The sequence below is a fragment of the Lagenorhynchus albirostris genome, chromosome 16, assembly GCF_949774975.1.
Source record: "Lagenorhynchus albirostris chromosome 16, mLagAlb1.1, whole genome shotgun sequence".
NCBI classification, from domain to species: Eukaryota; Metazoa; Chordata; class Mammalia; order Artiodactyla; family Delphinidae; genus Lagenorhynchus; species Lagenorhynchus albirostris.
In genome coordinates, this window is record NC_083110.1 from 72764634 (window position 1) to 72770712 (window position 6079).

The following is a 6079-nucleotide window of genomic DNA, read 5'->3' on the forward strand; positions in this document are numbered from 1 at the left end:
GTCATTCTGGCTTTACATGATTTAACTTGAACTTCAAGCAAACCGAAACAGCCTGTTTATGGCCTATTAAACATACGTTGTACATCTGCTTTAACCATTAAGAAAAAATACATTCAGGGGCTTCCCTGGTGGCGCAGTGGTTGAGAGTCCGCCTGCCGATGCAGGGGACGCAGGTTCGTGCCCCGGTCCGGGAAGATCCCACATGCCGCGGAGCGGCTGGGCCCGTGAGCCATGGCCGCTGAGCCTGTGCATCCAGAGCCTGTGCTCCGCAACGGGAGAGGCCACAACAGTGAGAGGCCCACGTACCGCAAAAAAAAAAAAAAAAAAAGAAAGAAAGAAAAAATACATTCAGAGAATAATACAAAGATGCATCTTGATTATTATCTTCATTGTAAAATGTCTACAGATTTTCACGTGTTTGTCCAGGTACTATGAAAAGGAATCAAGGAGAGAGGTAATGTTCTCATAATACAAAATATGGATGCTAAGCATGGAGCTCGAGATTATTTCCAATTCTGTCCATTCCCCAAATTAGGCAGGACTATGCCCCACTTCAGCAAGAAGTAACCAAGAACAGTCATTGCCCCATTCCCTCAAACAGTTGGGGAAAATTGAAACAGAAATGGAACTAAACCCGAGCTCCTCTGCCAAGTTGATCACTAACCCTCTACCCAAAACCTTCTTCCCCTCTTGTTCTGTACCCGTCCCTCCTGAAGATTGAAGAGTATCAAAGAAAAAAGGGCATTGAAACGGAGCAGGACCCTATGGTCCTTGCCCCCCATGTCCTCCGCCTGCCTTTTGTCTGCGGAAAAACTTTAGCCAAAGAATAAGTTTAATCAGAGAACTGAAAAAATGCAGAAACAGAGGAAAACAGTCAAAGGAGACCAAATAATAATAGTTTAGTCATTAAACATAGTCAAGACCTTTAGTTCCTCCTTAAGGGCTACAGAAAACATTCTGAGCCACATCCTGCGAGCTGTCTTACAGGTACTGAAACCCTCACCAGGTAGAAGAAGCGAACTACATGGTGACCAGACTGTAGCCACGGCATAAGCTGCCACAATTCCGAGAATTGGCCTCAAAGAAATGGAAACAAACCGACCCTGGAACTGAAGATTAACTGTACCTAAAACAATCGAGATGACGCTGGTCAGACCACCGATGACCAAATTTCAAGATGACTGTCAGAGCTGGTTGTGCTGTTTCTGCTCGCAGCCCCTCAGCCCCTCCCTCCGTCTATAGACGCTCTTGTCCACTGATTGTCGGGGGAGGGGGGAGTCGGCCTTTGGACAGGCATCCGCCCTCCCGCCTGCTTGCCGGCATGCAAAACACAGCAAACTTTCCTTTCCACCAACCTGGCCTCTTTATTGGCTTTTGAGTAGTGAGCAGCCGGACGCCACTTTCGGTTACAGGTTGATTCCTGCCTGGTGGGGAGATGAGGAATCAAGAAATTCTACCTCCCTGCATGGCTGTGTGTGATGAGGGACAAATGAAACAATTTGTCAATCATGCTCCAAAGGGTGGTTCTTATTATGGATTACAGAAGCAACGTTTGGGTTAGACAATGAAGACTGGTAGTATGGCTGCTGTATTGGTTTCCTAGGGCTGCCTTAACGAAGTATTACAAACTGGGTAGCTTAAAACAACAGAAATTGATTGTCTCTGGGGCGGATCCTTCCTTGCCTCTCCCAGCGTCTGGTGTTTGCTGGCAATCCTTGGCTTGTCGGTGCATCACTCCAATTTCTGCATCACACGGCGTTTCCCCTGCGTGTGTGTGTGTGTCTGTGTGTGTGGCCACATTTTCCTCCTCTTATAAGGACACCTGTCATCGGATTAGGGTCCTCCCTAATCAAGTATGACCTCATCTTAACTTGAACACATCTGCAAAGTAAGGTCACATTCTGAGGTTCTGGGTAGATATGAATTTGGGGGGAACGCTATCCAACCTAGCACAGCTGTTCAGCTGGGACTCACTGAGGATGGAGAAGCAGCAAAAGGCAAAGGCGTGTTTAACCTTGTCATTAAGCACAGGCCATGGAATCAGACAGATTTAATTTCAGATCCTTATTCTACCTGCTGATCAGCCATGTGAACTTGGGCAAGTTACTCAATATCTCTAAACCCGTTTCCTCCTCTGTGCGATGGGCTTAATTCATCCTAGAACTGCTGCGTGAAATAAATAAGATCAGGTCCTGGTGTGCTTAGCACTGTGCCTGATATTTTTAAAAACTTAGCTTTTGGGACTTCCCTGGTGGTCCAGTGGTTAAGACTTGGCTTTCCAATGCAGCGGGTGTGGGTTTGATCCCTGGTCAGGGAGCTAAGAGCCCACTTGCCTCGCGGCCAAAAAACCAAAACATAAAATAGAAGCAATATTGTAACAAATTCAATAAGGACTTTAAAAATTGTCCACATCAAAAAAAAATCTTTAAAATAAAATTAGCTTTTAACACTAGCGTCCCCATTTCCACGGCTCCTGCCATCCTTTCAGGGAAGAACATAGACCGTTAGATAGCAAAGCAGAGTAGTTTATGATTAAAGGCCCAGATGCCTGGAACAGGATGTGCCTGGAACAGGGTGTACCTGCCACAGGAGGTCAGAGAGCACAGGGCGGCCGGGCTGGAGCAGGCGCAGACTATAACTTTTAATAACAAACAGATGCATAGTTAGTGCTGAAATCTGAAACTCTGAGCTAAGCCATATTGATTTTCCCCTCCCCCTCCACAGGGTGTATATCTAGAGCTTATCATTGAGGTCTACACAGCATAACCAGACCAGACATCTCCTATTCATCTCTCTGCTCTACTGAGAGAGCATCTACTCTGCTCTACTGCCTGTGGCCCCTCCCAATGAATTTGACCATCAAGACATTCAAAAGAGGCCAGAGCTTCCATCCAGGTGGGCCTGGATGCATGTGTTGTTCTCTGATCACATCTCAAAGCAAACAGAAACAACCTGGGCTGATCAGCATTTTGCACAGATTGAGGAGAGCTGGCTGTCCTTCTATGCCAGCTCACATGTTCCATTAGAAATGGATTAAATCATCCAGACACTGAGATCTTTCAGGTGACATTTTCATTTAGAACTCTCCTTTATGGCTGGGCTTGAGTCCGCTCTCTGTGACCTGTGTTATGAGTCAGCCAGGCCCGTCCACACCATTGACAGGACAGACTGTGATCGTCCCCAGACATCTGCTGCTGCCCTTGTTTCCTCGGCATTGAGAAAATTATGTGCACAAAGCTTTGTTTCTCAATAGTAGCTTTAAAATTTTTTTCCTTGGTGACTAGTGGAACTAAGCCATTGATTCACTTATTGTATTTATTGAGTGCCTGGTTAAAAGCGTAGGCTCTAGAATCAATTGCCTGAACTTAAATCCATGAGCTTTGTGACACTGAGCAAGTTACTAAAACTTAATTGCTTCATCTGTAAAGGGAGAATCTTAGTAACACTTACCCATGAGGCTGCTGAGAGGTTTGTTCCAGGTTTGGTTCCTCGGGAAGCAGATCGTGAGACAGAAGTTAGCCAGCAGGATTTTATGAAGGGATTCTCTTAAGAGCAACAGGGGTAAGAGGGAGAGCAGGAAGCGGGCCTGGGCAGAGGGAGAAGCAGAGCTGGGATGCAGTCCCAAGAAAGCAGCAGGCAAACCCAGAGGGCGCTCTGGAGCTGGGAGAGCACGTTAGCCCCTACCCCGAATTGAACCCAAAGGACAGGGCAGTGATGCCCCTCTGTTGATCAGTCACTGGATCCAGGCTGCCCCTAGAAGGAGGTGTGACCATGTGCAAGGCAGTTTTCTTCAGCTGAGCCAATCCCCAAAGGACACCTGAGATTGGGTTTCCTGCAGTGTTCGCAGCATCTAGGTCCTTCATTCCTGAAAGGGGATCACAGGCTCCATCACAAAGATTAAATGAGATTATCCACATAAAGCTCGTAACACAGTACCTGGCACGCAGTAAATGCTTAATAAGTGGTCGCCATTACAATTGTTGCTGTTTTTATAACTGTTATTTGCCAGGCACTCTGCTATAGGCTGGGGACTCAGTGTTGATCAAGATTCTGCTCCTGCCCTTAAGAAACTCAATCCATAGCAAATCAGACCATCAAGCAAGCAATTGTAATGCAGTGCACTTGATAGGGTGTCACAGGATTTGTATGGGAGCATCCAGAAGGGACACATGACCCAGACTAGGAAGGCGAAGGAAAGTGATACCCAAGGTGATACCTGGAGGTGGAGAGGAAGGAGTCAGCCAGGCAAAGGGAGTGGGAGGCGTCGGGGGCGGGGAAGAAGGTTGAGGAAGCAGTGTGCGCATGATGCAGTCCAGCAGGGCCAGCACGGAGTGGGCGCCAGGAAGAGGGGAAGAAGGGTCTGATATACACCAGGGCAAGGAGTGTTGGACTTGGATATAAAGAGGGCCATGGGGAGCCATTAAAGCATACTAACCAGAAAGGACATGGCCCATTTGTGCTTGAAAAAAGTCACTCCGGCCACCATTTGGTCAATGGATTGAACATGGACAACATTAGAGGCTGTTTCCAGGGTCCAGATGAGAGATAAGGATGACCTGGACCAGGGTGGTGACACTGAAGAAAGAGACGGGTACCCAAAGTCAAGGAATACTGAGGTGGTGGAATCTACAGACTTGGTGACGATTGGATGGTAAGAGAGAAAGGGAAATTCAGGGTCATGTTTAAGCTTCTGATATGGGCAAGTGAATTCCAGAAGGCCTGGTGTCTTAGTCCATTCAGGCTGCTATAACAGAATAACACAGACTGGGTGGCTTATATACAACAGAAATTTATTTCTCACAGTTCTGGAGGCTGGGAATTCCAAGATCAAGGCACCAGCTGATTCGGTATCTGGTAGGAGCCAGAGGAACAGCTGTATTCTCACTGTGCCTTCACATGGTGGAAGCAAGCAGTGAGAGAGATCTCTGGGGTGTTTTTTATAACAGCACTAAACCCATTCATAAAGGCTCCATCCTCATGACCTAATCACCTCTGAAAGGACCCGCCTCCAAATAGCATCACACTGGGGATTATGTTTCAACGTATGAATTTTGGAGGGACACAAACATTCAGTCTATAGCCCCTGGGGAATGTGTGTCCTAAGACCTAGAAGAAAAAAAGCCAAGGACAGACATGCCCCTAATTATTCAGCATGGCTCAAAGGAGCTTCTTCCAGGCAGTTCTCCAAGACTTACAGCTCTTTTTTAGACAAACCCACTTGAAGCCCCCGTGGAATATAACTCTCAGAAGCAGCTATGTTAATCCCAGAGGAACCTGCCTCCTCCCTGCTCCTGTCTAGCAAATCTAACAAACAAACAAATGAACAAAACACCAGCAAAGAATGCTCTCAGTGTTTAAGCGTAGTTGTAGTGGAAAACAAATTGAGCAAAGGAAGAAGACAAAGATAAAAATTCACTTTGGAATCAATCTTCAATAAACATCAATATTTATTGAATATGAACTCTGGGCCCAGCCTTGTGCTCAGGGTTTCAGAAATAAGGAAGAATAAGAGAGCCACTGACTGGTGCATTTGAGGGTCTAGCTCCTTCAATAGTAATACTTCTTATGGTAAATTACTGCACTGGCATTTGGGTTTATACCCCATTCTCGTGTGTTTGGTGACCCAAGTCAGTCCCTAGGGCTTAATCATCTCTGTGTTTTCACAAAACTGAGTTTTTGTACTTTAAAGCTGATAAGTAGACCTACATAAGTGAGAATCATTCCATTGGAAGTGATTGGCAGGCCTCTCTAGCATTTGCTCCAAAAGGAGTAATTTGAGGGCGGGAAGACACAAAAGGTGTTGTCTCTGAGGGTTCCAGAGTATTCTCTGCATTTGAGTTGGAAAGCTGGGCCCAATATTAGCCCAAGACAACTTCTCAAAATGTTTCTGGCTAAGGGAATGAGTCTGCGTGCCTAAGGATCTAAAATGGGACCCCCCCCAAACATTCTGCCTCTGGGGGCGCACTCTCTCTCCCAGAGGAATTGAGGTGCTTGGCTGAGGTTACAAGTGCAACCCACCACTGAATTCACCAAACAAAATTTTTTCCTGATTTGAATTCTCCCCTACTTTCCAAATGAA